Below are 11,681 nucleotides of genomic sequence, written 5' to 3'. Positions count from 1 at the left end.
ACCATTTGGAATGGTAAGTGTATGAAAGTTACAAACTATCACAAATAATTAGCCAAAATAAATCACAAATTAAAAATTTGGCGTACTTATAAAAAAAGCATGTGGTTTAAACTCGTTAAGGTGCATCATTTTCATTGAAAATTGGAACTATGCATAGCTCTAGCAAGGAACCTACAGTTTCACTCAATTGTTTTCTAAAATTTGTATCCTTGAATTCATTATCAGTTACAATAAGTTTGGATGATGCAACATCTAGTTGCATGATAGCAAGACATACTTTAATTTGTGTAATGTATTGAAATAAATTATATTTCCTATTTATCTCCTAAAAAAGTATATTGAGCATTGGAAATGTGGGAATCATAAATAAGATTAAGGCTATTGTAAACCTGACTAAACAAACTATCATATAGAGCCATGAGACCACTTTTCCCAACAACAACACATGATTTTCCATCAAGTTCCATATGTGGTTTTTGGAGATCTAAAAAACTATTCAATATTGTAGACATCAATGTCAATATAATAGAGTATTATCAAGTCATGGATAATAGGGATCCCAACACAGCCAAATTAAATATGAATATAAGCATTATATAGGAAAGAAAACCATGCTAAACAAGGTCAACCATGCATTTCAACATACATTCAAACATTTTTTTGAACATGTAAGAACAGTTACTACACTATTGATTGAAACATTTTTTCAACTAGGTAAATACACTTTGATCCATGTCACAAACAATATTACTCTCTCTTGATAAGTTATCTAAACTTATTTGAATAAAAGAACCAAGATTTGGTTTTAAATTCTATGCATTATCTTTTTGAGGTGATTGTAGAGCATTATAAACAAATACCTTTGTAGAACATTTCTCCCCTCTTTCTTTACTGATGTGCTAAACATCTAGTAGAAACTTGTCACATTGCTCATAGAGATCAAATAAATAGTCAAGTCCATTTTTTTTCCCTCTTGCAAGTTCTCCTAGTTCAATTACAATAAAAGGCTGTTCACTTTTCCTATCTTTTTCATCTTCTCTGGACTCTTTTGAGTACCTTCTCCTCTACTTTTTGCAAGCTTTGAGTTGTTGATCACTGCAATAGTTGTTATTATTAGGTAGTGTCATTAGCCCACTCACTGTAGTACTCAAATGACAGATATTTTGCAGTAGCAACACATGATCATTGGTCATATTTAGGTTCAATGGATAGTTATTTTGTAAAGGAATCATAGTGTTATCTCCATTAGGTTCTTCCATTGATAGACTTGTATCAACAACCAAGTTATCAACATATGATCTAATAAACCCTTATAATCCATATATAGTCCTTCTCTTCACCAAATATTATAAAGAACAAATAAATCAAAGAATACATTTCATATAGAAACAATGAATCTTAGAAGCTATTGAATATCATGCCCCTTCGCCACTAATCATTGTTCATGTTACATATGTATCAGATTTAATTACTAAAGAGTATAAGATTTCAACAATCTATACTAGATAATTATTTTCTCTTCTTGAATAGATTGTGAGATAGATTTTAGTATCAATGTTGATTCATAATTAGAATGCCTTTGCTCATGATGTATAAGACATCCTGGAGTATGATCCAAAATGTCAATGTTAAAAACTATCACAAAATTGATCCAAGAAGAGAAAATTACCATATTTGACACTATTAGAGAAGATAAGTTTTAAAACCCATTAAAGAGCTAAAGCATAAAAAAAATTGCATCTTTACAAATGATGCAACAATGGTACTTGGAATAATATGAACAATGAAATAGTTCTTAGTTCTCATTTTAATGGAAGAGTGATTACAAGAAATTGTTTCTACACAAAGGTATATACAATGCTACAAGTATTTACTATTTTTATAGCTTTAGAGGCTACCTACTAATATGATCTAAATTATGTGACTTTTTAAGGAGAATATCTAGAGGAAAACATGAGGAAAATGTAGACACTAGAGTATAAAATAGTGTTCTCAAAAGAACAAACTACAACTATCATATGCGACTGTATAGTTGATAAATTTCTCAAGAACAAATATGTCCCCCAAAGGAAAACAAGCACAAAATAGACTAAGAAAGCATATATATGTATAAAAAAAACCAAGTATAATGGTAACTCTTCCATTCAAACATCTGTAGCAATGGATAGGCACAAATTACATTCTTAAGACAATGTGTCTAAGGCATTCTCATCACTCTTGTGTTGTTTTCCATCCATGAAAACAAAGAGTTCCAAATGCTTCTTCCTCTCTACTTCATCAAGCCTTCTCCTTTCTACCCTAACTGTAGATTTAGTGTCATATTTCTCTCCAACAAGAAGATTAAGGTTATATATTTTAGCCATGATCCTAACAACATCGTCAAACTCTTGCTTAGTCAGATTGACTAATATGTTGGCAATGAAACCCATCTCAACCATCTTGCTTAGTGTTATGCATCTCAATCAATCAACTTGCCCCAAGGGATAATTTTTTGTTAATCAATCTCTCCCAGAATTGAGAGATGATAGAAAACTATAAATGTAATTTCTTTTGATAATAGAGGGGTCAGAAAATTTTGGTGTGAAATGCTCTTTTGTTGTAGAGACAAGAATATAAGTATTCGATACCATTTGTTTACTATTCCATGAATATGTTAGTGTATTTATTATGGGTTAGATTAAAAATCTAAAGACAAATGAAGCTTTGTTTCTCTTTTCAATTTAACAAACTGATAAAGTAATAAGAGAATTACTAAAGTTAGAAGGAATATTTTTGTCGTAACTTCATATCATTTCTTCCTACATTTTATTCATGCTACAAGTTTTCATAATTGCATGATCAATTACGTCGATTCATAAGATTTGTGAAATTTTGGAGTTGATCTCATTTCAAGACCAACCCATTGCTTGAGTTATTCCTGCCTAGGTCTAACATGGTTTACCTCTTCTATTCTCTAGTCAAGAACACACCATAGTAGGATTGAAAACAAAAAATTCTTTGAAAATAACCTACAAGGGAGCTACTCTTATAATTCAAAAGGAAATTAGTTATCAAGTAACATTTTCCCAACTGTTGTATTCAATTGTTCTTCAAACATTTGGGCATTTTGAGAGATATTATAGAAAGAACAATATGTTTACCAACATGATGGTAATATGTTTGGTAGGCTTCGAAGTATCCTAGTTATAGAGTTTGGTAATAAGAATGTATTAACTCCTCCTCCTTGGATCAAATGTCAAGGTAGGTTAAAAAGTGGTTACCAAAAAAATATGTTTCTTTTACCAAAAAAATATGTCTCTTTAAGAGATTGTAACTTTACTTTCCAAGTCTTGAGTCTATAAATTTTTGGGGCTGCCATCTCCAAGAGTGTAATGCAATACATTGTCACTAAGTTCCTTAATATAATTAATTGAAAGAAAGAATTGCATTTACAGTGCTTATTAGTTAGTTTCCTAGCTCTCACAAGCATCAAAATATTAAAATTTTGTGCTTGGAGAAAAAGGGATTTCTTAACAAAAACAAAAATCTTACCAAAGGTTTTTTGTATGTATGAAGCTAGTATAGAAGCCAATACATTGTATAGACAATATCAATCCATCAATAGAAAATTCTCACCTAGTTCCCTATAGGAAGGTTGGTATAACAATGTGTTGGACATGATTTTATTTTTTAAGAAAAATATTGTGAGTTTTAAATTTAATGCTATAATGAATTTAGATTTGTATTATAGGTGGTGAATTCAATGTTGTAGTGAATCCTAGAGAAAAATAGTGGAGAATCACCAAATAATCTCAATAAAAATTGATTTCAATATGCTATCTTGGCCCATATCCTCCCTCATTCTAGTTCAAACCACTTTGTAGTTTAGCTGAATATCATTGAGGATTCACTCCCAAACAATGTCCTTTCAACTTTGAAAAAATGTGGGTGAGGGATGAAAACCTAATGAATACAATAGAATAGTAGTTGAAGGAAGCAAAGGTATCAGGATCAAAATTATATTGCTTGGTAACTAAGCTAAAGATGATCAAGAATAAATTGCTACTTTGGTAATAGTTTTGAAGCAAAAGAAAGAATAGAGTAGGAAATCAAGGAGCCTTAAAGGGTATTGATTGATAAAGGAATGGACATGGAAGTCCATCTCAAAGAAAAGAAACTATTAGTTGGTTAGGAAGATATCCTTGGTATGTTAGTTTGAGCTTCACTTGGTTTCAAGAATACTTTAACATTCTCTACTTAACAAGGTCAACCACATGAAGGTGGAAGCTCATTTGGCCTCATCCCACCTCCCCATAACATCAATCCAAATTCTCCATTATCATATAATTACATACTTTATTCATTCATGCATTCATCCATTTATGAACTATAACATTCAATCAACACAATCACCTAACATTCAATAATATGATATAAAATTCATTAATGCACAATACTAATCAAGACTTCATTAACACATAACAATATTCATTAACATGAAATAAAAATAAATATTAATATGCAACATTCATAGATAATTACTTAAAACAATGTTATTTTATTATCCAAAAAATTTTATCAAACAAGGTTTATCAAAGAGCATTTAAAAAAAAATCATTTCTTCTTTTTGTTTTTCTTAGCTTTCTTAAGAAAAAGGTTGATAGGAGCATGAATATCTTCCTCATTCTCCTCCTCTTGTGGCACATGTAATGTAAAATTATGATGCCTCCTCTTGTGTTGAGAAGTAGGAGGCTACTGCACTAAAGGGGGCTATGTTGCAAGAACAAGTAAATGGGTTAAATTGGCATATTCTTTTTCTTTTTTTAACTATTACAAGTATTTAATTAACTAGTACAACATAACATGCATTTTTCTTACTTGAAAATTCCACATCATGTACATTAACATTTTGATCCACCACCATGTCAACATGTTGAACACTTGGAACATGCTCCACTCCTTCACCATGATGTTCAACATGCTCTAAAATATTCAAAAAAGGGTTACATGTGAAATTAAAATTGAAGATGTTAAATTGTATTTATAATTGCATAATTAATTTACAATAGCAAATTAATACCTCCACCACTATGATGTACATCATGGCCTTCATCATGCATAGGTTTTGTGATAGGATATGAAGGCTATAGTGAAATGTTATGCATATTGTTATGCAGCCAATTTATATTCGAAACTAACACCAAATTTATTTTTTCTCAACTATTCAATTTGATTTACTTTTATTTTGACCAATTTACTTGTGTCTCATTTGGTGCACCAAATTCTTGGGTATGGCTTTCAAATTCTTGGCATAGGTGTGCAACCATGACTTTATAGCCTTCCTTCAAGGCAATTTTTTTAATCTTCATTTGTGGGCTCTACATTGAATTTTGTGCCTTGTATTTTTTGCTTAATATCATCAATTTTGAATCTATGATGTGATTAAACAAAATTGTTTGCAACATTATATAATTTTTTTAATATGAAATTCCAATGCTACTACTTACAAGTCAAGACTGGAGATTCATATAGCCACCAGAACTAAGTTTGTGTTGGCCAACCTTTTCTACTCTTGCTTTTGTATGTTCTGTAGTCTATGAATAGTTTGAAACATGTTAGATTATATATTTACAAAGATCACTAATTAGTGCATGATTATATTCTACTTAATAATATCATGGCATACCTTCTTTTTCCCTCTTCTAGTTCATTTCCTTTATCATGTATCCTTTTCTCTTTTGCATCTTCTATTATTTCATTCCTCTTCATCAGTGGAATCATAGGAGGCTGGTCATACTTTGGGTTCTCCTTTAGACCCTATTGAGCTGTCATTTTGCACAATGCTTAATGATAGAAATCCTTTCAAACTCCTCTCTTGAAAAGCTAATTTGAGAATAAAAATCCAAGGTTCTGGGAGATCTTACAACCTACTGGAATCTGCTCAATTGAAGATAAATGTGAATATTCATGAGGAGGCCTTTGCTGGTTTGACAACTTTGGATAAGATGTAGAATCTACTTACTAGTCAAAAAGAATAAAGTACACATAGAAAGAACTATGTTTTTCTATTTTTTATTTTTTAATGAATGCAATCTAATAATGCAACTATATGAATTCCTAACTTAACCAAGTGTTTGTAAAAGAAAATAACGAAGATAGGGTGGTAAGAAGTTTAGGAAAATAACATGAAAAGTAAATTCTAACAAACATAAACTAGGAAAACAATGTATCTGTGAGGTAAGCTTTGGAAAAGATTGACATGTAACTAATTAAAGTAGGAGCAATGCTTCCTTAATTCCATTGATGCAATTATCGATGGGGAATTCAATAACCATATGATGTTTCACTTTTCATCAAATTGTGTGGGCATGGAAAGTGCACTCATGTGAGACAAAAAGCTATGAAGGAACAAAATGGGTGATCTCTTCTCAAACTAAATATGTTAGCAGAATTTATAGATTTGTAGAAAACAATAGAATTAAAAGATCGCACAACCAAAAACAATGCAATAAACTTTTGGCTTAATTAGACTCCATGAACACACATTGACAAAGTATAACACACTTATGCAAGAATCACTACACTCCAAATGTGAGCACCAAAAGCATATATTATTGCAAAATAATGATGGCTTGGAATACATGTTAAATTCTTGAATGTATAAGAAACCTTCTCCTCAATTTGTGTTGAGAGTGAGATATATCTTTATGCAATCATATGCCTCTAAAATAATAAAATAAATCTATTTATGTACAAAATAACTATCAAATTGGTGCTAAGTAGGACTCCATCCATTATTTATATCATTAATTGGATGCATGAGCTTTTACATGTCATAAAACAAAGAAAGAATGAAAGAATAAGAAAGAGATAGCCTTCAAATGATTTATAAGTGACTAGAAGTGCCAAAAATAGGAGCTCCATCTTTACTAGGTGTCCATAGGAGTTAAATTACCATCATAATGCATTTCCAATGCATGGAAAGCTCTAAATTTAGAACTAGTAGTTAACTGTCAATGCACCTCTAAACTCTCAAAATCTTCCAAAACACTGCTGAAAAGTGCACCAATGCACCAGCGCACCTAGTGCACCTAGCGTAGTAGCACACCTTGGAAGAAGACTCCAAAAAATGAAAAATTTCACTAAGTATCAAAATTGAAATTCTGGCTTTTGGGTTTTGTTCCCTTTTATACCAAAGTTATGTCTGGGTATTTGCACTTGAATTTCTTGATTATCTTAGTGACTTGAGCCGCATCTAGAAAATCTAAGGTGTTATATTTTTCTTTCACTTTCTGCTTGTAGTTGCCCACTTTTATACAAGTTTCTACAAAATCTCTAAGTTTCCCATCAAGCTCCAATAAAGCTTCTTTTGATCTAAATGCCTGCCTAATATCCTCATCATTAGAAACTTCTTCAAAAGTCTTTCAAAATTTCTCAACTACTACCTCTACTAGTATTAACTTATCCCATATATAATCCTCAAAAATGTCCAAACATGCATCACTATAATATTTCTTTGCTTCCAAAATTTTTTCTTGGGCTTGGTCCTTGAGCCTGTGAATCTTTGCATGTAATGACTCCATTGCTTTATTGCCATCCACAATATTTTCTATCCAATCATCTATTTTATCCAACTCCTTAGCTATATATACATACATCAACATTCAATACCTTTTGCCTTTGATTTCTTGTAATGCCTGTAAGTCTTTGCCCTAGGTATGTACTTCGTCCATCAAACCAAAATCTCAATTCAAAATTGCTACTAGCTTATCCATATTCTCCTACATGATGTGTAATAACTTCAAATTTCCTTGGATAATCAATACACCTTTCTCCTCAAAACTATCCTTCTACTGTTGACAAGCTCTCAAAAATGGATCCAATTGGGTTGTACCCTTGTCTCTTCTCTCAATTTCTACATTCAAAGTATCTTTTGAATTTTTAGGATCCAAGGGACCAATAAATTTTCTTAGATATTCCTTTAGGATTTCATTTTGTTGGTGAAGTGTTATTAATTCTACCCCTTCCTACTCCAAGCTTCTAAATACCTCCTTAATTCATGTTGTAACCATTAGCTTAGCAATCTCCAAGGTATATTTTCTAAGCATAATGTCCTTGATCTAATAATCCCTTAGAGTCAATTCTTCAATCTTTGACTATGGAGGAGGGATAACTATGTGAGAAAACAAGTCCTAGCCCTGATCACTCATAATGAAGGCTAATGCCCTTGCATCCTTAGGGGGTGATTTAGGTTTCCTCGGAACTTCTATTAATTCCATCCTATCTTCCTCCTCTATAGTGAATTATTGCTTCTTATTCCTTATTATTTCTTTTCTAAGCCACCTTGGGATATGTTGTACTGGGGATTTACCCTTAGACGATGAAGGAGTTTTCTCAGCAATACCCCTTCCCTTATCTCCCCTCTTTGGAGTTCTCTCCTTTTGCAAGAGATCCCACAATTCTCTCTTCTATGTCTTGAGAAGTTTTCTAAGGTTTTTCACTCATCTTCCCTTCTTCTGACACTTCGTTGATGGATATTTTTTCTATCTCTCCCTCTTGTAATTGCTCTTCTTCATTGTTTAGAGGTAGAGGTGTAGTTGATCCCTTGCCAACACAAAATCTAACTTGTAATTGGGATGATGGCTCTACCTCGAGACCTTGTGGTTCAGGTGGCTACTGAATCCAATCCTCCTATTGTGTTGGAGTATCTCTTATTTTATCCTTGACTGATTCGATACCCATAGGCAAAAAATCAAAATAAAAAATCTAAAAGACATCAGTGCCCTCTACATCCTACTCATCTATCCACAGCTACATCTCATCTTCTCATGTGGTAGTTTGGATGGCCTGTTCAAGGATAGGTGGTGTTGTGATTGTGGAGTTTCTTCTCTATGGCTCTAGCAAGCCAAATCCTCTAGTTAAAAGGTAAATTATCTTCTTCATCCTCATCATCCTCTTCTTTTGCTTCTTTTGGAATAGGTTTAGAGACTGATGGGAAAGGAATTACTTTCTTGATCACCTTTTTCCTCCTCTTTACTAGAGTCTTAATCTTCCTTTTCTTAGGCATGGAGGGGGATGCTTGTACCTACTACTGAGTTATTTCCCAGACTTCCATTTTATCTCCTCCTTGTCCTTCTTCTGTAGGTGGCACTTGTATATTGTCTTGTGTCTCTGCAACTTCCACATTTTTTGACCCTTGCACATTTTCTTCCCTAGTCTATGTGGGTGCCTAAATTTCTCCCTCTTCTAGCTTGACTTGTTGAGGAGAATTCCTCTTCCTTTTGCCTTTAGCTTTACCCTTCTAAGCCCAATAATACCCAACTATTCTATCAACTTGGTGTATAGTTTTTGGTCTTATGGGTGATTGAGCTATAAATGTAGGTACTATGACCTTTGCTCCTTTACCTTTGGTTGGGTGGGCTTGAGCATGGAAAATGATTGTCTCAAGAATTGGCTCAAGTTTGAAAGGCCTTTTGATCTAATCATTATTCAACTTGATGATGTGCCTTTCCATGTGGTTAATGTTTGAGTTCTCTTCTTTGTCAACCTTGGAATTAATGATAGGTCGATCACCAATCTTATCCTTGTTGAACAATGGAGCAAGTAACTCTTCCATGTCTTGCTACACAATCTTCAATGGAACCTTTATCTTCAAAGCCTTCTCTTCCATATACAAAGTCATCCTACAATAATTCCCTATTCGGACATTGTAGTCATTTTTTACATTCATCTAGTGATCTCCAAGGGCATCTTCATGCTAAAATGCTTTGCCAGCTAAGTGTTGTAGTCTTCTAATGTTATCAAAATATGGTCAAGGAGAGTTATAATCACTAAGGGAGACTAATCCCATTCACACTCAAACACTAGAATATTTTTCCTTCAATCCACTTGGAAAGGTCCTATAGTCATAGGCCATGTCAAACATATCTTATGTTTCTTTCTAACTCTGTCATATGCAGACAAGAGTTGTCGAGAAATATCTAAGAGAATAAGTCTATCACTGGGATACCTAGGGAGATTCTTAGGGTTAATAGTTGTACCTCCTACCCTCAAATATGTGAATGTCTGGAACTAGATATAATAAGCTTTGATTAGTGATATCTATGTAGCTGCCTACTCTGATATTCTCTTTGCATAATCCCCTTCTATGAACTGGATTATTGCGAAAATGAAAGCATCATTTACAACTCTATATTATTTGCTTTTCTCTGAAAGCCTCTTCTTCACTAGCTGAGGATATACAATGTAGGGCCATGCATTCACATCCTGTATGCTACCCCTCTTATAGAACCCAGGATAATCTATTGCTCTTGCGGCTAAAAAGTACACCAAGTATGATGTCATGTATAATTTTTTGTTGTTCTTCATTGCCACCAATTGCTCACCCAAGTTCTCACTATGAGTAGAAGCCCAATCAAGTGGCATATCTACTTTCTTTATTGTCTCTATAAAATGCACCGTGAAAATGTTTAGATGTGTAGCTACTAAAAAACCCATAACTCTACTTAATAGTATGATTGAATATCCAATATCCTCCTTCATGTATCCTCATGTTATGTCTACTTTGCCTGCTTTCTTTCCTAGAGGAGTCTTCTCTATTAGGTGTGAAGACTAGATGATCTCAAAAGCTTCATTAATGTATTCCTAATGCCATCTCTCCACTTGCTCATAGGTTAATCTAATGAATTGATCCACCCTCAGGAGACGAAACACTTTCTCAATATTCTTAGGTCAGAGATCCAAGACAATCTCTCTAGTTATGCTTTTCATGACCCTTTCTTCAGGAACATAATGCTCTATAAGTGTCATTATCAACTTTGAGGATTCTATTGACACCAAGTATGTTGTTGTGCTAACAAGCCCTAATTTGATCAATGTAGATATCATCTGAGATATCTCTGTAGGCTAGTTTCACAATGTTAAGAAGGCACCCAAATCCATGTCACCTAAATCTACATCTTGAATCTCTGAGTATTCATCTTGAAACTATGATTTTGTAGGAACACCCTGGAACTTGAATACTATTGGTTTTGGTACCATCTTCTTAGAAATGGAGGATGGTGAAGATGCCATTGTATCTACATAAAAGCACGTTCATTAGTTCAAAGTCAATGATTAAAAATGATAAAGTAAAACCCTAAAACTAACTCAAACAAAAACCCAAAAACCTGACTAACTGAAAACACAAAAAAAAACCTTAATTTAAACCCTAAAATAAAAATTGGTGCACCAAGTGTTCCGGATGTGCCCTTTCTTATTTTTTGCAAATTTCATTATGTGTTGTGCATCAATGCACCTCATGGGGTGCGCTAATGTGAAACCCATGTTTAAACTTAGGTACAAAGGTTTTAAAGGTTTTAAGGTGCACATCAGTACACCTAGTTAGGTGTGCTGATGCACACCTTAATTAGGTTTTTGTTTGTTTATTTTAAATTTCTTAGAGTTTTTTATGTATTTTCAAAAGGAGGATGTGTGTAGTAGTGCACCTAATTAGGTGCCCTTCTGCACACCTCAATTTAGCTTCAACACTTGTTTGTTTGTTCTTATGTGTAAGTTATGGAGGGCAGATGCATACCTTCTTGGTGTGGGGGATGCGCAGTGAAAATTATGGAGAAGAACCAAGTTAAGAAATAATGAAGGAGAAGGGGGGGTGGGATTTATATAGGCCTCGGCCAACTTTGGTGTTGCATAGGTGTGTAGGT

The 11,681-nt window shown here is 33.3% G+C and overlaps 1 pseudogene; it reads right to left on the bottom strand.

The window, feature by feature from the left end:
• Positions 1-812: 812 nt before the first annotated feature.
• The window catches only part of LOC149568816 (floricaula/leafy-like protein), a 163,998-nt pseudogene continuing 153,129 nt past the window's right edge, over positions 813-11,681 (bottom strand).

Source organism: Cupressus sempervirens, chromosome 3 (assembly GCF_028749045.1).
Source record: "Cupressus sempervirens isolate cs-2001-9-10 chromosome 3, ASM2874904v1, whole genome shotgun sequence".
NCBI classification, from domain to species: Eukaryota; Viridiplantae; Streptophyta; class Pinopsida; order Cupressales; family Cupressaceae; genus Cupressus; species Cupressus sempervirens.
This window is presented reverse-complemented; position numbering and strand designations above follow the sequence as displayed.